Below are 23704 nucleotides of genomic sequence, written 5' to 3' on the forward strand. Positions count from 1 at the left end.
AGTTTTACCAGCTCTGGACTTCCCCTTCCATACTTCTGGTTATGCAAGAAAAATAAATTTGCTTAAGCAACTAGAGTTGACTTTCTCTGTTACTTGCACCCAAATGCATTCCCAACTGATAGATTGCTCTTTCAGAACACAGACGCAGCTAGACAGAGTGGAAAATATATCGGGGGTATAGTGAGGAGACATGTAATTGTTTGAAGGGATCAGAGAAAAGACAACAATGAGATTTAATGGTTCAGCCTCTGCTTTTCATACCTCTTAGCTCCAAACCCAGTTAGTGTAAGAAGGTTGAATGTTGAGCACCAGCAAAAAGACAAAACACAAAGCCAAAGGAGATTTAACAACAAGTTCTTAAACCTAAAAATCCTTTCTGGGAGACTGGCTTAGTGCATGTTGTGCAAAGTTGATGCCCACAGCCTGCTGACCAAAAGGACAGATGTGCCTACGGTTCTGATGGTCAAGTTCATGAACTTACTCTCCATAATTTTTTATCAGAATTAGGATGCTCAGCAGTAATCCTGAGATACAACCTCTGTGAGTAATGGAACTAACTGTAATAATCTCTTCTAGCTCCAATTTGTTGATTCTGTCTTGGACCAGGTTTCATGGGGTAGATGTAGAGTTGCAAAGGGACCTACCACCCTGGTTTTTTAGTCTCCAAATCAGCCTAAACCTGACCTCCTTGGCTGGCTTCTCAAGTTCCATTATCAAAGCAGGAAATAAGAAATCTCAGCCTGAAGGCAGATTTGCCAATGTGGCCAAAGTCATCATCTGAAGTGGCATTTGACTGTTCCCCTCCCCCATCCAGCATGCAACTGAGGAGGAAGGAGAGGAAGGTTGATGCCCCTCTCAGAATCAACTACATCATACGGTCAGTCCAAGTGGAAGAACCGGAGCTTTAAGAAATTAGGAGCAGTAAGTCCCCAGACCTTTCCGTATCCCTCTGCAAGAGCATCCGGCATTCTGGTTTCACCACTATCATTAGAGAAACGTAATGCACACGGCCCTTTGCAGTTTACAAAGGGCTTTCTTGTGCATCATCAGGTTTTGCCTTGATGCTCTTGGCCTACCTCTGAGGTGGGAAGGCAGGGACAATCAGTCCCTTTTTGTAGGTGAGGGAGCTTGCATGTTCCCAACCATTTAGCTCTCTGCTTCATGGTCCGTATTCCAAAAAGAGTTACGGGACAAGTATGGCATAAACGACAGTCACTGGACCCAGTGTAGGACTGAATGGGTACTTGGAGACAAGGCAGTCCAGCATTTCTCAGTCTTCCATCACTGCATCCCACCTTCACAATATTGACCTTACCCATTTCCATCTGTGCCATTATTTACTTAGAGTGTTTCTATATTCATTCTAAGTAGTAATATCACAAGTAGGGTCTATGTTAATTATATGTTTTTCTAATATCTACCACCTAAGTTCATCTCTCTACCACTGGTGGTAAACATACCTCAAGTTGGCAACCCCTGATTTAATCCAATCCTCTTACTTAAGAGATGAGAAAACTGAGCCCCAGAGAGGTGAAATGTGATTTGTCCTGGGACCCAGTACGTTACTCTTTCTCTCAAAGCTCTTTGTGTCTCAAGCCCAAGATCAGCCTGCTTCCAGTAGAACTTCATAAGGACTGGTCCCAAAAGTTCTAGACTGAGCCGACTTCCAGACCCACCTCAGGTTGATTTAAATAACCCCTAGCCCCTTCCTGAGTAAGGATCCCAAAGGCTGACCTTAACTGAGTTGGTAATGATCATGTTTGGGCACAAAGCTAGAGTGTTTGTCCATGAAGTTCTTTCATTGAAGGGAAGGTGGCTTCCAATAGAGTAGAACACAGCTACCCATCAAAAAGGGCAGAGGCCCAACAGTGCCCCCACATCACACAAGAGTGGCCTTGGGAGCCTCGTGCCCTTCCTCCAGACTGTACAGTACCCACTTTCTAGAGAAACCTACCTGCCTGCCCATGTATTGGGGCAGTTTCAGACACCTACAAGCCCAGGCTGGACAATATCCACCAGGTTACAGGTTACAAGATAGAATTTACAGATGCAGTTACCAAGTCATCCTACCAGGGCTGGGCATAGCAGATGTGGCATTGGGAAACTAGGGGCTTCTTCTCGGTTCTTACTTTCCAAAAGATGCAGATCACAGTGCCGAGCCCTGGGTGTTCTCTAAAATTATCTCATTGATTATGATCTGACTGGGGAAAGGCTAGTATGTCCTTTATCATCATCATTACTTATATTATTGATAATCATCCAATACTAGTGTAACTTCCTTTGGGGATCCCAAAAGGCACACCAGACCCAGACAGCTCTTCTCCCTGGAGCTGGAAGGGAAAGCAAAGAGGGGTTTGGTTTCTCTTCAATTAAATATTTTTATGTCTTAAATCTCAGACTGACTCCCAAGTGCAAAGTATTACATGCTCTCTGGTTGGATGGGAAGAGATGAAGAAACTATATTTTTGTATGGTGTACAGAGGCCCATGCGCCACTGACCATTTTTGAATGTGTGGCTGTTATTTGTTTATAACTTTAACTGAGCATCTGAAGGTGTCCAGCAAATCACCACACACATTGAAAAGGTGCCTACAGTGAGGATAGTCCTTCCATCAAGACCAGCCCTCCAAACCCTTCATGTCTGTGGCCACACTCGTCCTGATCCCTTCTATGCAGAGCTTAGGAACAGTCACCATCATCCAGAAGATGATGGGTAGAAGCTCAAAGACTTTAGGGGATGGGAATTTGCCTAGCTGGGCAATATCAACACATTTTATGGAGGAAAAATAAAAAACTGGAAGAAGTTTCATTTTCCATCACTGAGTTAGTAACCCAAACTGTGTCAACATAAGTCAGTATTGAGTCCCTAGTACATATTGCTGACGGGACGAAAGTGATGCTTTCTTTCTAGCTTTCCAAGGCCCTTCTGGATTAAGGTAACATGAGATGATCCCTCTTGACTCCAGCTGCCTGCAGTACTTAGAGAAATTAAGAGGGAAGAAGAGTGTTAGCGTGGGGGTGGGAGCAGGAGAGGAACGGAGTTAGTCCAGAGCCAAGAGAAGGGGAGGGAAAGCAGGTAGTGTCACGTAAACCACTGGAAACCACAAACTAGAATACAGCCTAGCAATTTTGTCCGTGACTTACCAACCCAAGAAGTCAGGATTGAGCCAAAGAAGGAGGGAATTCGTGTTTCTCAGAATTCTTTTCCCCAAATTGCAGCCTCTTTTCTTGAACCAGCATTGCACACCACTTATTACAGCTGCAAAAAAACAATTATATCAGCCCTGGAAGTACTAACAACATACGGGGGTAGGGGGGATATTCAGGGTAAAAAGGGAGAGAAGTTTCCTCCAAAGAATACCAGTTGTTAGGTGCTTTTAGCAGCCCTATTGGATTGTCGAACATTTCCACCTGCTTTACAGAACACAAACCAGCAGGAAGACAACATAAAAACCCATTCTCAGTAGCCTCAGAATGCAGAAAATGCATACACTTAAGTAAAACAAATTTCTGCTTGCTGCTTGGTAGTATTTTGTTACCCTTTCAACAACAACTCATAGTCAGAATCGACTTGATGGCAATGGCTTTGGTTGTTTTATTTATTCTTTTTTTTACAACAACAACAATAATAAAGAAGGCATTCTGCAAGTTTCAAATTGCCGTGTAAACACTGGTTTTCTCACTACTCTGTCTCCATAGAGATCGACAGTTTTCAAACACTCTCATGTCATTCTTATTTTTTATCGTTACTACCAATCTAGAGATAGAAAAAGCAGGTGGTACTCCCATGGTACAGAGGGGCACCCTGAGGGTTGGGGTTCCCCAACTTGCCCAGGGCACAAAGATGGTAAGTGGTGAAGCTAGAATTCAAATCCAGGCTATCTGACTCCAGTGTCCTTAACAAAAATAAAGAATTTCACTGGTTCCATTTAAAACATACATATTTAATGGGTTGGGGAAGTACAAAAATGAAAGGCCACCCCACGGAGTGAAAAGCACGTGGCCTTGTGTGTGTGCGTATGTGTGTGTCCAGGACACACCCCACTCCCCTGCCCTTTCCTCCCTTCTTGTACCCCTTTTCCTTCTGAACCTCAAATCATTTCCTGCCTAGAGACTGACCTGCTCCCCTAACCTCAAGCTACTGCCACCTGTATATGAGTCAGGTGAATTCTGCAGCTCACTCTACAGCTCCAGACTTGCATTTAAAAGCTTTCTCTGAATTTCAGCTATCTGCTGAGAAGAAATTGTTTTATTGATAACAGCCTAAATCTCAGTGACATGACCATGTCCTTCTCCCAAGGTTGAAAAAACACCAGAAAAAGAGCCCATAAATCCTGGCCAACTGCAAAGCGGATACCAGATCCTCTATTGTCCTGGCACATGCTCCTAAATGAGAAGTCTTTAGAGCATCCATTTTCTTTGTTTTTGCTCTCTTCTAAGAGATTTTCCAAAATAAGGAGTTCTGCAAGCTGGCACTTCCTGTGCTCGGGGAGTTGGAGTAAACGTCCCCTCCCAGAGTGAAGAATTGGGTTATTATATGCATTCTAGGAACGCAGTGTCTGACGCTTTAGTGCTTCCACAATGTGTTAAATTCCAGACATAAACATGTGACTAACTGGACTCTCCTGGGAGGTAAATCCTTGGAGCTTGCTCTCAAACCCAGCCTCTACCAAACCCTTAAGCACTGCAAACAGCAGGCACACAGATGAAAAGCACATAGGTGGACATGCTCTTTAAAAGTCAGATTTGTCTCCTCTGAGTTAATAAATGCACTTGGAGGTTATAATACCATTCCTTCATCTGGTAAACTAAATGCAAGACGTTCTTCCAATTAAAAACAGGTTGTGTTTTCAAAGTTGTCTTTAAGTTTTGGGTTCCCCAAGTCCCGGATTTACCCACTTGGCAGAGGGGTTTCCCAGGATGCAGGACTTTCAGCGTTAAAACCGAGAGAGTCCCAGGCAAACCGGGACAGCTGGTTGACCTATTAAATGATGTGAAACTTGGAGCCTGTTGGAGAATGCGGGACCACCGGGAAGGGGGGCTCTTCCTGGTTAAGGCATTTCATTTTTTGTATTTTTTCCTACTTTGACGCAGAAACAGGGACAACATCACTAGGCCCATAGTTCTGTAGTGCAGGGTAAAGTATTTCATCCGTGCAAGCTTGCAGTGCCAGGTAGTGGGCAGGTATGAGGAATGAGGGCAATTGGCCATTCCTGGAGCCCATAACTGGTTACTAGTGTTGAGTCTCACTCTTAAAGGGGCCTGTGCCCAGAAGGCATGAGAAAAAGTGAGTCATGAGAGCAAAGCTGAGGTCAGGGTCTGGGACACCACACTGTGCTCAGGGACACAGGCAAGTTTCAATATGGAAGCATGAGCCTGGGGTTCATGTTGAGAATCCTGGGAGAGAGCGTCATAGGAAGTACATGGAGGGTATACAGGCTGGGGCCAGTCAATGGAGAGAGACGCAAGCCAGGCAGGGGCACAGAGGACTTGTGGTCAGAGTAGAGAGGAAGCTGGAGCTCAGAGGCCCCAGCTGTGCTGAAAGGCGCAATACAGGAGCAACTTCAACCAACTGGAACATGGCTGAGGAACAGAAATATGAAAGGGGAAAAAGACCTCAGAGCAGCCCCAATCATCGTCACAGTTCTCTTAAAAGAGCCCTCCTCCGACCACTCCTCAAAGTCTGCTGTTATTTTTTACATGATTCTAAGACATTTGGTTATCTGGGCTCCACTGAAGCACAGAAGGCAAAAATTAGGAAAAGAAATTTCGTAAGCAGGCACGCTGTGAGCAGAAAGCATACCAGCCATCAGGCTAACAGCAACACAGAAAACAAAAGCAATTAAAACCAAAGAACAAAAAAAACAGGTCAGTCTGAGGCCACTGACTATCAGTAACCCCTAGGTCTTGAGGGCCCATGATGACAATCAAGTGGACTGTCCCCTGCTCTCACTGATGCCATCCCCAAGTGCCCAGGGTGGTCTATGCCCATCAGATCATCAAGATCCCCCACTCACTAACTCAGACAACAACTACTTAGAGAATGGATCAGTGAACTGTGGTATATTCAGACAATGGGATACTACTCAGCAGGAAAAAGGAATGAACTGTTTCTAAGCAGAACAATCTCAACAACATTATAGTATGGAGGGAGAAAAAATCCAGATACAAAAGAGTTCATGTGTATGATTCCCTTCATGTGAAATTTTAACCAAAATACCTTGTAATGATAGAAACCAGAAAGTGGTTCACTCTTGGGGGCAGAGAGGGATTGACCAGAAAGGGGGTATGGAGGAACTTTCTGTGGTGATACAAATGTTGCCTATCTCGTTTTGGGTGGTGGTAACACAGATGTATACAATTGTCCAAACTTATCAAACTGAACACTTTAAGACCTGTGGATAACATTGTATATTAATTACATACCATTTTAAAATTATTTTTAAAAATACATTTATTGGTGGTACTTTTTTGGACTCAAAAGTAATGTTTGTCATGTCAATTTGCTTAAAAATACAAAAATCAAGATAGGTTAAAAATATGTAATCACTCAAAATTTTATACACATACATGTTGTTCTTGTTGTGTGCTGTCTAGCAGATTCCAACTCATAGTGACCCTATAGGACAGGGTAGAACTGCCCCATAGGGTTTCCAAGGCAGTCATCTTTATAGAAGCAGATTGCCACATCTTTCTCCCACAGAGTGACTGGTGGGTTTGAACCACCAACTTTCAGTTAGCAGCTGAGTACTTAACCACTGCATCACCAGGGCTCCTTATACATACATATACATGCACGCAGAGCACATATACACACACATACATACACACTAGCCCCTCATACCTGCCTGGCATTGTGTTAGTCACTGGAAATATAAAGATGAAAAACCCTAACCACTGCCCTCCTGCCCCTGACAAATGGATACATGACCAAATGCTTACAACACAGTATGATAAGGTGTGGGAAAGAAGAGGACCGGATCAGGAAGGGGGGTACATGGGTTCTAAGAGGACTTCCTAGCACTGGTGATGCTTGAACTGTGTTTTGGAGAAGCACTTAGAGGATGGGAAGTGGAGAGAGGTCCTGATGGAGAATCTCAGGCAGAAATGGCATATGTGGAGGGCCAGAGGCCAAAAGTATGCTTTTACTGGGGACCCCTAGAGAACAGAAGAGAAAGAAGGTGAAGGTGAAGCTGAGAGGACAGGATGGGCTTGACGCTGACAGGTATTTGGATTTTATCCTGTGGCCAGCAGAGAGCCTGTACAGGTTTATGGAGGTTTTAAGCAAGGGAAAGAGTGATCAGAATTGTTTTATCAATAGATAACTCTGTGGTAATGGGGAGGATGGCCTGGAAGGGGGAGATGCGAGGGCAAAGAGAACAGTTAGGATGGCTGTAAAAGCCAGCAAAGAGAGAAAAAAGGAGGACACTCAGGCAGTGGTTGAGGAGACCAGGCTTTCTGAGAAAGAACCCATTGGATTCAGTGACCTTTAGTGATGTTGAGAGCAAAAGAAAGAGTTGAAGATGACTTTAGGATATTTAGCTTGGGCGTCTGACCTAGAAGTGACTCTTTTACCTGAAGTAATGGCTGTGGGAAGAAACACCAGACACAAGAAAGCTGATGATTTGCTCAAGATGCCTGTGGAATTTCCAAGTGAACATAGCCAGTCTGTGGCTGGAAATAAAAGCCTAGAGTACAGAAGGAGTTCTGGGCTGGAGACAGAAGTGTGAGAGACATCCTCTCAAGTTCACACAGGTCCAGTCAGAAAAAAATATATATATATTAATGTGGGTGGTTTGAATCTGGGCTAACCAAAGAGTTACTAAAACGATTGAAATGAAGAGGCATGGCTGTCCACACATAGAGTAAGCAAGAAGAGTGTGGGCTTTGGAATCAGGAGGTCTGGATTCCAATTCCAGCACTCTATCAGGTGTATGGTAAGGGTGGGCAGAAGTTGGGAGGAGGGGAAGAACAGGTGGAAAGAAAGAGATATTAGACAGGAATGAGGTAAAACTAGCATCTGTAGGAGGGCATTGTCTTAGGGTTATCTAGAGAAACAGAACCAGTGAGATTCATGTATCTAGAGACAGAGAGAGGAAACCCTGGTAGCATAGTGGTTAAGTGTTATGGCTGCTAACCAAAAGGGTCAGCAGTTCAAATCTGCCAGGCGCTCCTTGGAAACTCTATGGGGCAGTTCTACTCTGTCCTATAGGGTCACTATGAGTCAAAATCGACTCGATGGCACTGGCTTTGGGTCTGGGAGAGACAGAGAGATATTCACTTCAAGGAACTGGCTCACACAATTGTGGGGACTGGCAAGTCCAAAATCTGTAGGTTAGGCAGCAGGCTGGAGACTCCTCTAGGCTTGCATCCCAATATCCATAGGTCAGGTGACAGAGAGAGTGCAGAGCAAAGAGAGAGAGAAATAGAGTTCTGCAAAAATATCTATTTACAGTCTGGAGGCAGAACATACCCTAAGGAAACTTCCTTTTCAACTAATTGATTGATCACATTATATTGCATGACATGACGTGACAGGATAGCAGCTAGACTAGGGTTTGACCAAACCACTGGGAATCATAGCTGTAAATTTGGAGATAATTGTACTGTTCATGACATTCTTGGGAGAAGTAAATGCAAAACGTGTGTATAAGATGAGTCTAACTTCAAGTAGGTGCTCAATACCTTTTAGGATTTTTTGTGCCACTGTTCAGGTCTGCCTGCCCTAGGAATCAATGTTGTTGAGTCAGCCCTTTGACTAATGGCAACTCCATGCACAAGGGAAGGAAACACTGCCTAGTCCTGCACCATCCCCATCATCCACTGGACCATTGTAATCCAAAGGATTTTCATTCTGATTTTCAGAAGTAGATAGCCAGACCTTTCTTTCTAGTCCATCTTAGCCTGGAAGCTCTGCTGAAACCTGTTCAGCGTTCTTACAGATTGAATGGCATCCCCCAAAAATATGTGTTGTATCCTAGCCCCTATACCTGTGGATGTAATCCCATTTGGGAATACGGTTTTCTTTGTTATGTTAACAGGTCATATTAGTGTGTGATATGTCTTAAACCTACTCTATTGGAAATATAAAAAAGAGCAGATCAGGCACAGAGAAGCAAGCACAAACAGAAGGCAAGATACGCGCCACCAAGGGATGCTGGGTCCACAGGAACTGAAAGAGATCTTCCCCTAGAGACAACAAAGAGAGAGTATTCCTCTAGAGCCAGTGCCCTGAATGCACACTCCGAGCCCACTAAATTGTGAGAAAATAAATTTCTGTTCATTTAAGCCACCCACTTGTTGTATTTCTGTTAACAGCACTAAGAAACTAAGACAAGCATCACAGCAACATGCAAGCCTCCATTGACAAACTGGTAGTGGTGCAGCTGAGGTGCATTGGCTGGGAATTGAACCCAGGTCTTCTTCATGGAAGGTGAGAATTCTACCACAGAACCACCACTGCCCGCTCTCAGAATCAATAGCAGTCTCTAATCAACAAGCCCTCAGCTTCATTTAGCCAACATCTCCTTAGAAAATAGTCAGTGGTAGTCCTGGATTGTCTGGGTAAAAAGTTTTCAGACTTGGCACTCAAGAAATGACATACTTCAGATAGTCTTAGTAAATATAGCAGTAAAAACAGGAAATAAAGCAATGTTAAAGGAAGCTTCCCTCCCCCAGGAGTCAATTTCCATTTGTCATGTTTCATTGCCCACACTATTGCTATGCACATGTATGTGGTGCTATAAATTACATGTTCTACTAGAAACTTTGCCTGGTGCATAAATTAGGGTCCATTTACTGAAAGAAATTAGATGGATGTACTACATTGCATATTTGTCAATTCTCTCTGCTTTGGATGCTTATTGAATCCCTATTCAACTTGGGTCTTCTTGTGTGCTTTAACTAACAGGCAGATATGTAAAGATTTTAAAGTCATCCCCCATCCACACCCCCTAAATGTTGACTCCCAAGGCATGCTAGGACCTCTGTGGCAGATCAGTAGAGAAGTTGTGATGTGCCATGAAAAGGGCCAACAAAAATTAGTTGAAATATAGTACATACAGAGCCCTGATGGAGCAGTGGTTAAGAGCTTGGCTGCTAACCAAAAGGTGGCAGTTCAAATCCAACAGCTGCTCCTTGGAAATCCCATGGGGCAGTTCTACTTTGTCCTGCAGGGTCGCTATGAATGGGAATCAACTCAACAGCAATGGATTTGATTTTTTGGTTTGTAGTACATACGTACCACATACCAGTTACCGTCGAGCTAACTTTGAGCCATGGCGGCCCCATATGTGTTAGAGTAGAACTGTGCTCCATAGGGTTTTCCATGGCTGATTTTTGGGAAGTAGACCACCAAAACTTTCTTCCGAGGTTCCTTTGAGTGGACTCAAATCGCCAACCTTCCAGTTAGTAGCCAAGCACATTAACCATTTGTGCTACCCAGAAAAAGATGTTCTAGCCCAGAAAAAGATAAGCAGCAGTACAATAGGGCCGTAAGAGAGGTGGCAGACTCTGCCTTGTCCTCAGTTCATAGAAATACCCAAACAGGCACAAGATAAGCTTCTGTTAATTTCTAGAGTCAAAAACTATGTTTATACCCACAGCCAGTTTACGAAGATCAAGTCAATCAAAAATAAGATTATTCAAACAACTGGTTGGTGAGATGAACTAGCTAGCTCCCCAGCCTTCTATTAGCCAATCAGATGAACTGACCTACACCTCCTAAATACCATAATTTCATCATTAAAATGAAATTTGGAGCTTTTAGTAGACAATGTCTTTATCCTAGGAGCAACTCTAATGCCCCTAATTTCTGACACGTCAGTATGAGAAATGTTTTAGGCAGTAAAGGTTGCCAAGTCCTACTTTTGCCCTTACAAGGCCTTTCAAATGACATCGCAAACCCATCAACCTGGTTTATCTGTATGAAAGATAAGCCTTAGCATGTAGATCCATAGTTGATATATTTCACGTATTTTCAATACCCTTCCTATCTTAAAAAACCTGCTGCTATCAAGTCAATTCCAGCTCACAGCTACACTATAGGACAGAGTGAAACTGCCCCATAATGTTTCCAATGGATTCGAAATGCTGACCTTTTTGGTTAGCAGCTGTAACTATTAACCACTGTGCCAGTGGGGCTCCCTTTGTATGTTGGGGCATTTCAAATCTTATAAGTCCCACTTTCCCCAGGTGGAAGCCAGAAACTACCTTCCCATCCTCCTCTGTAACCAGGGCAAAGACATGTGATCGAACCTCAACCAATTAAATACAGCAGCATGAGATTGTTTTCAGTTGTGTTATGAAAAGTCTCTAATAGGGATATAAGTAGAGGGAATTCTAGGAAGATGGAGACAATGGCATAGTTTTTTTAACGTCTCTGAATCCTCCACATGAGAAGAGATTAAACAACTAGATAGCAAAACCAAATAACCACGGCCAACATTTACAACAAACCTAGATGACATTTCCCTCACAAACTCCAAAATACAAGTGTATGAGGACACACCACCAAGAGTCACACAGTCTGTGTGGTATCAGCATCTGTGTGGAAGAAAACAGAGAAGCAACAAAGTGTCTGATGGACCCAAGAACAGAAGAATCCAAGATTAGCCAACAGGTAATTACAGGAGAACTCAGTGGGACACTTTGAGAACAGCAGCTGAAACTGGAAAAGCTTTTTGCCCAATTCACTGGTGGATGAGTGTAAGAGGCTTGCAGTAAGGACTAATGGGGCTGGAGCACTCTAGTTCCTCGAATTCTTGAGCCTGACAAGACGGGGCTCCCCTTCAGGATTGGACCCCACATTGAGAAGGAGCTTCTGAAAGTGAAACCAAAACTGAGATGATCAGGTTAAAAGTGAGGGAGAAAAACAGAGTTGGGAATCTCAAGAGGTCGAGCCACCATATTAAGAGTAATCTCAACCACAACTCCTTCTAAAAGTTTAGGGGAATTAATTTTTTTAATGAGCAACATGAAATTGAAGTTGTGAAGTATTTCATTTTACTTGGATCCACAATCAACACCCACAGAAGCAGCAGTCAAGTATTCAAACAACACATTGCACTGGGCAAATTTGCTGCAAAGGACCTCTTTAAAGTATTAAAAAGCAAAGATGTCACCTTGAAGACTAAGGTACTCCTGACTCTAGCCATAGTGTTTTCAATCACCTCATATGCATATGAAAGCTGGACATTGAATAAGGAAGATGAAGAAAAATTGACACCTTTGAATTGTGGTGTTGGCAAAGAATACTGAATATACCATGGACTTCCAAAAGAATGAACAAATCTGTCCTGGAAAAAGTACAGCCAGAATGCTCCTTAGAAGCAAGGATGCCAAGACTCATCTTATATACTTTGGACATGTTATCAGGAAGGATCAGTCCCTGGAGAAGGACATCATGCTTGGTAAAGCAGAGAGTCAGCAAAAAAGAGGAAGACCTTCAACAAGAGGAATTGACACAGTGGCTACAACAACGGGCTCAAGCATAACAATAATCATAAGGATGGTGCAGGACTGGACAGTGTTTCATTCTGTTGTACATAGGGTCACTATGAATCTGAAGCACCTCAATGGCACCTAACAACAGCAACATGAAATTACCAAGATCAAATCCCATATAAAGTTATTTAAGTAAAAAGAAAATAAGGAGCTGGAAAACATCTCTATAGATAATGAAAATGCCTACAGAATGGATTAAAACAGTAAGCTTATACTTCCAAAAAAAAAAAAAATCAGAACTAAGAAATGAGGTGAAAGAACTCAGGAAATAATTTTATATAAAATGCCATTTCAAAAATGGAGACAAAACTGGAACGAATAAATACAATAAATAATGTCTAAAGAAAAACATAAAGTAAAAAGAAAAAAAAAATTTCAGTCAAAAAAAGAAGAAAAATAAAAATAATAAAAGAAAGTGACAAATTTTGAAGACAGGCAAAGAAGCTCCAACACCTAAAATAATAGGAGTCCTAAAGAAGAAAACCAAAATAAGGAAGATGAACAAATACTAAAAGCTATATTCCAAAAAAATTTTTTCTAGAAAAAGAAAAAAGTATTTGAAACTACATATTGAAAGAGAACAGAGGATACCTAAAAATACCAACCTAGAGTGGCCAACACCAAAATACATCCCAGTAAAAATTACTGGATTTTGAAGAAGGATTTAAAAAAAAAAAAAAACTTTTTGTACATCTAGGCAAAAACCAGTCATGGCTTTTTAACGTCACATTTTCTTTATTAAATCTATATATCCTTTCTTTCACATTAAAAATCCTGATTCTCAAGAATAAGGATATTCTAATTATATAATTGCTTATATTCTTGAGAATCAGGATTTTAGTGAGGAAGAAAGGATATATAGATTTAACATAGGAAATGTTGTTAAAAAATCTAGTCATGGATTTGAATCAGAAGTACCAGTATAAATATTTTATATTTAAAAATATATAATTTTTCATATTTTAAATATTATATGTGTGCGTGTATTTGTGTGTATTTCCTAACTGTGTCCACTGAAGAAGTCTAGAATCAATGACCAACTCAGTAGCAACAAACATTGTTAGTGCCAATTCGTGGTCTTGAAATACCATTTTCCACTAAAAGAAATCAGGGTTTCTTGGAGAAATAGTTGATTGTAGGTCTGGGACAGGAAATGTACAAAATTAGTCTGAAAGTTCTCCTCATACCTGATAGTGAAGAAGCTGTTAAAGACCAAAAGAGTCATATCAAAAGGATTCAGGAGTTAACAATTTGAGTTTCAAAAATGATAACTGCAATTGATTGAAACCCATCAAGTGTGTTTTAATCTATGAAGTCATGATGATACATTTTTTAGAAGACTAACTGGTCATCCTTAGAGAAAGATAGGACAATAAGGAACCAATTCATCATCTTGAAAAGCGATAAACAAAAGCATTCAACATTTATCCTGCCTTTCCATTATGACCTGAACAACTGGGTAACCAAAAAGTAGATAACAGATGAGTATCTTTTTTTAAATTGTCCCAACTAAAATTTTTAAAAGAAATGGTAAAATGAGAATATCACCATTTTGCAACCTCCGTTGGATTAATGGGTCTAGCCAATGGTTATCAATAGTGGCTACCATCACAAAAATAAGCACAAGCAGACATTCTGTGTCTCCTGGTGAAAGAGCAATTCATAGCAGATGCTGTGTATGTCCTAATCCATCACACCAGGAAGCACGTTAAGTCAGGTTTTCTTTCTATTAGGGATGCTAAATCTGATCACTTGGTTAAGGTGACAGCACATGTGAAATTTCAATTTAGAAGAGATTATTTAAAAAAAAAAAAAAAAAAAGGGAGAAAATCACCTAGAATCCACTCAGCAAAGTGGCGGAGCACAGAAAAGGGAGGTGCCTAGCTTGGCCAAGGTTCTGGTAACAGTACCTCACACCCAGTGGTGGCAACAGTCAAGTCTCTGATGTAACTGATGTAAGTGAGCCATTGTTTCTAAGGGCAAAGCTCTCCTGGAAGTTTCCTGAACTACCTAGTTGCCATTACTAAATTGTTTCTTCCTGGAGTGGTTTCTGTTGCTTGTAACTAAGAACCCTGACTCATAAGGATCCACAGTGTTGACAACTGTGCGTGTGTGTGTGTGTGTGTGTGTGTTTGAATTAGTGAGTCTCCAAAATGCCATTAATTTCTCCAAGTTCATTTTAAAAGCCTAGGTTGACTGACAAAAAGGAGTTATTTGCTTTGATCGGTGTTTGCTTCTGAAAGCACTGAAGAAGATAAACAGAAAGCTTGGCTTTCATGGAACTTCGTGTATCTGAAAACTGTTCGGAGTGTGAATAGAGTAATCTTTGGTTTTATATAAACCTCAGAAGAGAGACAATGACAAGCTTTTCTCAGAAAATTCTTAAGGAATCATTTACTCTGGAAACAATTAGGTCTGAAGATATACTCAATGTTAATGTTTATTTGATGTTTACATGTATTTTCTGTAGCGCGTTTTCTTATATTTCCTGTGGGTTATTTTGCATATCCAGTGTAGTAAACTGCAATGGTATTCAAAAATATGCATGCCTCTGCCTCGGAGAGGGTTGTGTCTTCCTTCCCAGTCTGTCAGGCTTGGCCAGATCACTTGACGTGGTCAGTAGAAGATGAGGAGAAACCATATGTGTCACTTCAGCTCTAAGAGCCAGCTTGAGCTCTCCCAAGCACCCTTTCTCCTCTCCCCTGCTGTTCTCTGTCAGCCTGAGTCCCAAGGGAAGGTGTCTTTGAAGCAGAACCACAGCTGACCCCCAATGGACATAGTGCATAAATGAGAAATGGTAAGCCACTGAGATTTGGGGTTCTTTTTTGCCACGGTGTATCTAGCCTACCCTGATGCAAGTATAAATCACTTATTATCAACAATAACTACTATCTCTTTAGCACTTTTTTATCAACCAGTGCATAGCTACCTCTTGGCTCTCTTTGTTCTGAAAGGTTTCATGACAGGAATGATTACTGAATTCTAGTTTTGGAAGGATCCTCAAGGAAAAGAAAAAGGAACTAACATTTAGGGAGCACCTTCTGCATGTCAGAAACATTACGTAAATTATCTCTAATCCTCATCCAACTCTATAAGGTTTGAAGTTTAAGGATTATCGGTCTTGCCCAAGGTGACACAGCTAGCAAGTGACAAAAGCCATTCAGATCCTCATCTGTCTAACCCAAAGTTCAGACTCCTTCCACTCGATCAGGAGGTGGCAAACTGCAGCCCACAAGCCAAGTCTGACCCACCACCTTCTTTTGTACCATCTGTGAGCCAAGAATGCTTTTAACATTTCTAAATAGTTGGGGGAAAAAAATCAAAACAAGAGTAGTAGGTTGTAACATGTGAAAATGATACACAATTCACATGTCATTGTTTATAAGTAAAGTTTTATTGAAACACAGTTCTGCTCACTTGTTTGCATATTGTCTATGGCTGCTTTTGCACTTACAATGGCAGAGTTTAGAAGTTTCAATGCAGATTGTATGGCCAGCTGTTATTTACTGAATTGTGTCCCCAAAAATGTGTACCGATTTGGCTAGGCCATGATTCCCAGTATTGTGTGATTGTCCACCATTTTGTCATCGGATGTGATTTTCCTATGTGTTGTAAATCCTATCTCTAGGACGTTAATGAGGCACAATTAGAGACAGTTATGTTAATGAGGCAGGACTCAATCTACAAGATTAGGTTGTATCTTGGGTCAATCTCTTGAGATATAAAAGAAAAGTGAACAAAGAGGCAAGAGGACCCCATACCACCAAGAAAGTAGTTCCAGGAGCAGATTTAGTCTTTTGGACCCAGGGTCCCTACACTGAGGAGCTCCTAGACCAGGGGAAGATTGCTGACAAGGGCCTTCCTCCAGAGCCGGCAGAGAAAAAAAGCCTTCCCCTGGAGTTAATACCCTGAATTCAGACTTTCAGCCTCCTAGACTGTGAGAAAATAAATTTCTGTTTGTTAAAACCATCCACTTGTCATATTTCTGTTATAGCAGTACTAGATAACTAAGATACCTTCCCAGCCTAAAATATTTACTATTGGGACCTTTGCAGTAAAGGTTGCCAAGTCCTGCTTTAGACCGTATAGCCTCATAGGCAATCTGGCCGTCACCTTTTACAGATGACAGAACAGAAGTCCATGAAGATTTAATAGCTGTGCTCCAATTTAAACAATATCAGGAGAGGCAGGGGTCTGGCCAAAGAGAAATTCTAAGTGATAAAAATGGAAGGTTGAGAAGGAGCCCAGAGATTGGTCAGCAGGGATGCCTGCCTGCCTGCCTGCCTATGAGAGAGAAATGGAGCAGGCTGGAGGGGAGAAGTAGAGAAGCCCAGCCCAGCTGACAGTGTAGACCCTGGTGGAGGTCCATCAAATCAACCTGAGAAAATGTAATGACAGAGAGGCAGGGTATTGAGGGAAGATGACCTCATTTGCAGCACAGAAGCTGGATTAAAGGGAGCAGCCTCAGGTGTGTCACCACACAGGGACGAGTTAGTCATCCTCAGAACTTGAAATGTTTCACTTAGTGAAATGAATGAAAATCAAGTGGTAATAAATGAAAATTAAATTATAGCCACAGAATTGTGTCCCTAAGATATGAAGTAGAAAAGCTCTGTCATATTTTTTTTTTTTAAGATATTAAAAAATATAGGTTGTTGTTGCTATTGTCAGCTGCCATCTCATCTGGCTCATGGTCATCCCACGTACAACAAGATGAAGTGCTGACTGGTCTGTGCCACCTCTAGGATCGGTTGCAAATTGGATCATTGTGATCCATAGAGTTTTCACTGGCTGATTTTTGGAAGTAGATTGCCAGGCCCTTCTTACTAGTTTGTCTTAGTCTAGAAGCACCACCGAAACCTGTTCAGCATTACAGCAACATGCAAGTCTCTGCTGTCAGACAAGCGGTGGCCATGCACACAGTGCATTGGCCAGGAATCGAACCTGGGTCTCCTGCGTGGAAGGCAGGAGAGTTCTACCACTGAACCATCAACATGTGCATATGTCCACAGAAAAAGCAAAGAGAGATTTACATCAAATTAACACTGCCTACTTTACAAAGCGAGAGAGAAGGAAAGACGGAAGCTTTCACACTCTATACATGACTGTATCCTTTGAATTTTTATCAAGAATACAATATTTGTAAAAACTAAGTGAAAGTAAGATGAAAGATCTATCATGTATTTAAAAAACAGAGCTGAAAAGATTGTTAAATGTATCGCTATGGAAGTAACCAGGGGGTAGTCCAAAAAACTATTGGGTTAGTTAAATCCAAATAAAGTTTTAGACTAGTTAATTGCATGCTACCAACGTCAATTTCTTGGTTTTGATAGTGTGCCATATTATGTAAGATTCCACCATTAGAGGAAGTTGGTGATGAGTACATGGGACCAACCTCTCTGTACTATTCTGGCAACTTCTTATGAGTCTATAATTAATTTAAAATGAAAAGCTAAAAGGAATATATTGAGCCACATTAAGTTTCCAATATTGGTCTGTGTTTGACCCACAAAAATGGCCATTTCGTATGGTCCAGCTATATAGTTAATCTAAAGGAAAGCTATAGCCTAATCAATTGAATTTTAACCTGTCTAGAAGAGCTATGGCGGCAGACAGAGGGTGGTCTGCATGGAGTATGACACTTCTAATCCAGAGTAGACCAGGAAGGGCAGCAAGTGTTCTCACTACTTAATGGTTTTACGGGACAAGTGTGGTCCTCAGGCACTGGCCCCTGTGCTCTGAGTCCACCCTCAGCGTGTTGGTGGCTACAAGCGTGGGCGCCACACCCCAGGAACAACATGCAATTCTTGACATTGAGCTTGACACACCACACTCTTAGGAGTGTCATTAGCATAAAGCAGTTGGATCAATTCTGGGTGTGGACAAAATTAAGTTGCAGGCCCCACAAAGCCAAGGATGATCACACATAGAAGTATGATAGCCACACCCCAGTCCTGCCACCCATGATGACACAGCTGCCAAGAGGCAGTCCCACTCTCTGGGACATGGTTTATGAGTGGCCAGAGCAGTCCAGAGACACAGCTGAGACAGTGGACTGCAGAGACCTGCAACAAGAAACTGGGTCCTATAGCCGCTGCTCTGCAGAGGAACCGGGGGCCCGTGGCAGCGCTCTGGCATGGTAGGACGTGTGGGGAGTATTCAGGCCAAAGGAGAGGCACGCATTCTCTGCTTGGTGGAGTCGGACACAAACCTCGCAGGCTGTATAAACTCTGTAGTCTAAGGGATAAATGACCTTAGGTTATTAGCTTGAACAGAAGAATGTTAGTAAAGTTCCTGAGAAAATTGGACAAATAAATTGCTTTAGAAAGGGTTTTTTTCTTTTCAACATCAAAAAATTATTAAAAATTAAATATGAACTTACTTTTTCCTTACCTTTTCTTTTTTTCCTGTTACTAAGTTCTTTCCAGTATTAAGAATATACTTCGTTGTTGTTAGGTGCCATCACACTGGCCCTGACTTATGGCACCTCTTATACAGGAGAATGAAACACTGCCAGGGTCTGCATCATCGCCGTGACCTTTTGGTATGTTTGAGTCCATTGTTTTGCTATAACGTCAATCCATCTCATTGAGGATTTCCCTCTTTTTCACTAACCCTCTACTTTTATCAATCATGACGTCCTTTTCTAGCAATTAGGAGTTCCTGATGACATTTCCAAAGTAAGCAAGCTGAAGTCTTGCCATCCTCAGTTCAAAGGAACATCCTGGCTGTATTCCTTCTAAGACTGATCAGCTCATTCTCCGGCAGGCCATGGTATGTTCAAAATTCTTTGTCAACACCACAGTTTGAATGCTTCGATTATTCTTCCATCTTTTTTTCTTTTGCATTGTCCAGCTTTCACATGCATATGAGGTGATTGAGACTACCATGGTGTGGGTCAGGTGCACCTTAGTCATCAAAATAACATCTTTGCAGATTTCCCCAATGCAATACATTGTTTGCTTTCTTGACTGCTGCTTTCATGGACATTGATTATTGATCCAAGTCAGATGAGATGAAACCTACCTTAGAGAGCATTAAATATTTGGGTGAGAGAAAAAGCTGAAGAAAACAATATCATGGACAACCACCCGTGTGCTACCCATCTAAGAAGAGCATTACCTAAGGCTTCATTCAGTGCTGAAACCAGCCAAACACTTTCTCTTGTGGTCACCCTTTTTGAGGTGGTCCTCAATTACACATCTTTTATTAATATGCAATACATTAAAGGTAGAATATCTGAAGCACCAGGAATGCTGCCGAGGGGGTGCAGAAAATGTGATGGAGAATCAGTGGACTTAAATGATGTAAGCGTCAAGGAGTAGAAGGTGTTCTGGACTGGGCCTCAGGGTATGTGAGTTCTAGTCCTGGTTCTGTCTCGCCTTAGCTGGCGAAATTTGATCAGGTCACTTCATATTGCTGAGCTGCAGATTCCCTCTGGGTAAAATGGAGGGGCTGAGCAAGCTGGCTGGCCTTCCCAACTCCCCTTCACAAATGAGCCAGCAGAGGCTCAGAGAGGATCAGGAAGTCTTCCTCCTGGCATTAGCAGAACCAGGACTAGAGCCCAGACCTCTTGTAGTCTAATGCTTTCTCCACTTTATCTAACCTGTTGCCGTTGAGTCGATTCTGACTCATAGCGACCCCACAGGACAGATTAGAACTGCCCCCATAGAGTTTCCAAGGAGCGGCTGGTGAATTTGAACTGCTGACCTTTTCGGTTAGCAGACAAATGCTTAACCGCTGTGCCACTAGGACTCCGAATTTTAAACTATACTCTTTGAATCTAACCTTTCCTCACCACCCCGACCCACCTGAAGATCTGTAAGTAGTAAGTCACCCCATAATTTTTTGAGAAGCTCTGGTGGCTGGGCAGCCTATAATTTCCTAGAGAGTATAGAACTGTTCACGAGGTGACGATTGCTGGTATTTAGTAGATTATGAATTGGCTTGTGTCCACAGCTGGCGTCCATGGCCACAGGTCACAGAATGCTGCCTGGCCATCTCACACTGAAACCACGTTTGGGCAGTATTACAACTTGGCATAAAATCAGACCCAGCACAGCAAAGTTTGCTTACTCCCGCTGCTATGTCCAGCAAGGATTTCCATAGGGCTTCCACTCATCTGAAAATGGAAAAAGCACTAAAACCTTAACCTTTTACCTGTTCACTGAATTTCTGCCACTTTCCACCCACAAATAACATAAGAAGCCCGTTTTCATCCTCCCCGAGAGAGCAGTCTGGAAATGGTTAACAAAGATTACTGGTTAGCATTAACCACACCGAGGGAAAATGTAAGATATTAATGTCACACTTTTATAAGGCAGTATGAGTGTTTAAGGGTAATAATAAACTCTTATTTGCAAGGTCAAACACCACAATATGTACATATCCCTAAAGTGGGTTTGAAAAATAGGCAATAACTGCTCTAAATAGACTGCCTTGGAATGGCTAATAAATAATAAGCCTCTTGCCTTTAAAATTAACAACAAAAAGCATATTATTTTGGGTACCGCAGTAAGAAGTAGCATTCAGTAAGCAGCTGATGTGAGCAGGCTGACACTGGGAAGGCAGTGGGGGTGCAACAGATTATTCAGGACTGGGTTCTTGTCCTCAAGTTACTTCCAGCACAGCCAGGAGGCAAGGCCACATAAAGTAGTGGCAAGGGCAAGGTCTAAAACTAAGCACTGCCTAAGGAGGCAATGTCACAGAAATCCAGAGTTCTAGATCTGGAAAGAGGCCTTCATATCCCTTGAACTCCAGGTTGCCTTGTCCTCTATTTGCAGTAACTCACTCAAGGGCATGAAGGACATTAGTGGTTCAGCGGTAGAATTCACGTCTTCCGTGCTGGAGACCCGGGTTCAGTTCCTAGCCAATGTACCTCATACTCAGCCACCACCCATCTGTCAGTGGAGGACTGCACATAGCTATGATGCTGAAGGGGCCCTGGTGGCTTAGCGGTTTAAGAACTCAGCTGCTAACCAAAATACCGGCAGTTCGAATCTACCAACCACTCCTTGGGAACCCTATGGAGGCAGTTCTTCTCTGCCGTACAGGGTCACTACAAGGTGGAATCCACTCGATGGCAGTGGGTGGGCTAGGATGCTGAACAGGTTTCAGTGGAGCTTCCAGACTAAGATGGACTTGGAAGAAGAGCCTGGTGATCTACTATGGAAAATCAGCCAAGGAAAATCATATGGATCACAACAGTCCAATCCTATTGTACACGAAGTCACCATGTGTCAGGGGCTGACTCAGTGACACATAACAACAGCTCAAGGTCACACAAGGTGAAAGAGGAAAGGCCCATGGGAATCTTCCTGGGGTAAGACATTTATGATTCTGGGAGTTCGTATAGATCACAATGGCCTTGAACTAAAAAATCATGTATTTCATTTCCGTTTCTGGTGATGAAGAAGTTTTAGGAAGAGATGGTAGTGACGGCTGCATGACACAGTAAATGTAATTAACATCACTGAACTGTACACTTAAAATAGTTAAAATGGAATTTTACACTATATGCATTTTGCCACAATAAAATAAAAATTCTTAAAAGGGCTGTGTTTCAGCCCCACCTTTGCTGCTGTGTGACCTGGGATAAAACACTTACCCTCATGAGGCATCATTTTCATCCTCTTTAAAATAAAAGGAAACCCTAGTGGCATAGTGGTTAAGAGATACAGCTTCTAACCAAAAGGTCAGTGGTTCAAATCCACCAGGCGCCCCTTGGGAACTCTATGGGGGCAGTTCTAATCTGTCCTATAGGGTCGCTATGAGTCGGAATCAACTCGACGGCAGTGGGTTTTTTGTTTGTTTGTTTTAAAATAAAAGTAACAGCATCTACTTCATGGTGCAGTTGTAGGAGTATAACGGATGCAGAGTTTTATAAATTCAAACTGATATTAAATGAAATGCATCAAGCAATATGATTAAGAAATGCTATATTTTCAAGCAATATTGTTACGATATCATAAAAGTCTGAGAAAGCCAATTGCTTTCAAAGTTGATAAATGCTTCTACCATTGCAGCACTAAATAATTGTCCTTGAGTAAAAAACAAACAGACAAAAAACAGTTGCCATCAAGTCAACTCCAACTTAGGTGACCCCACGCGTGTCAGAGTAGAACTGTGCTCCATGGGGTTTTCAGCTCCTGATTTTTTAGAAGTAGATCTCGAGGCCTTTGTTCCAAGGCGCATCTAGGTGGACTTAAACCTCCAGCCTTTCAGTCAGCCGCCAACCACCTTAACTGTTCATACCACTCAGGTTACCAAGTGGCTTTAATACAGCCATCTGAATTGATTCTCACTGAGGAGACACATGAAGAAAGCAAAAACCCAGTGATTTCCCCAAGGTCACAGAATTAATGAGCAGCCGGGCTAGGACTTCCAATGCTAAATTAGGTGCATTTGAAAACCTTACATCGCCTCTGGAGAGACACTGCCAATCCTGGGCTGACTGTGTCAGACTGGTTTTATGTTGTTGGCAGATTCATCAGGACCACCCGTGGGCCTGTGTGAAACACCACATGGATGAGTAGCCATGAGTGGGACTATGCGCCTACCCTCCAGGCTGCCCAGGCTCATACCAATCATTCAAGTGGGAGGCACTCCAGGGGGCACCTCATTTCAGTCTCACTCTTAGGGAGAGCAGGACATGAGGACACATGCAACCCAGGTAATGTCTCAAATCTCACCTCCTTATTCCTGTTGTCATTACCTCATGCAGATCAATACAAATACATAAACTCCTGAGCCCTTTCCAGTCCCTCATCCAAAACCCCAAGGGGACCTGCACACAGAAGCAATAATCCCATCCCCAAATGAAAAGAAGTGTTCCAGAGACCATGTCTCTGGTAGAATGTGGGGGGAGGGAATCCACCAAGTATCGAGATATTTTATTTGTGTGGTACCAATAATATGCACATATGAACCTACTCAGCTAAGGGTGGAAGTTCAGCTCTTATGAGGATATTTTTCACTGTAAAGATAGCCCTAAAGACACAAAGGAAACTTCTCTGCTCCTCAGTTTTCTTGTGTTAAAATCATAGTTCTTTCTGGAAGTCATTTTGGCAATATCCATCATGTGCTTTAAAAATGGCCATATCAACAACCTAAGTGCCCATCAACAAACGAATGGATAAACAAATTATGGTACGTACACACAATGGAGTAGCACACAGTGATAAAGAACAATGACGAATCC

The 23704-nt window shown here is 42.2% G+C and overlaps 1 long non-coding RNA gene across 2 annotated transcripts in view; it reads right to left on the minus strand.

The window, feature by feature from the left end:
- The window catches only part of LOC111752738 (uncharacterized), a 176092-nt gene that overhangs the window by 109020 nt on the left and 43368 nt on the right, over positions 1–23704 (minus strand). For both annotated transcript variants that reach the window (XR_010321159.1, XR_010321160.1), the window contains exon 3: positions 3145–3259. This is a non-coding gene — a long non-coding RNA (uncharacterized LOC111752738). The remainder of the gene's footprint in view (positions 1–3144; positions 3260–23704) is intronic.

Source organism: Loxodonta africana, chromosome 1 (assembly GCF_030014295.1).
Source record: "Loxodonta africana isolate mLoxAfr1 chromosome 1, mLoxAfr1.hap2, whole genome shotgun sequence".
NCBI classification, from domain to species: domain Eukaryota; kingdom Metazoa; phylum Chordata; class Mammalia; order Proboscidea; family Elephantidae; genus Loxodonta; species Loxodonta africana.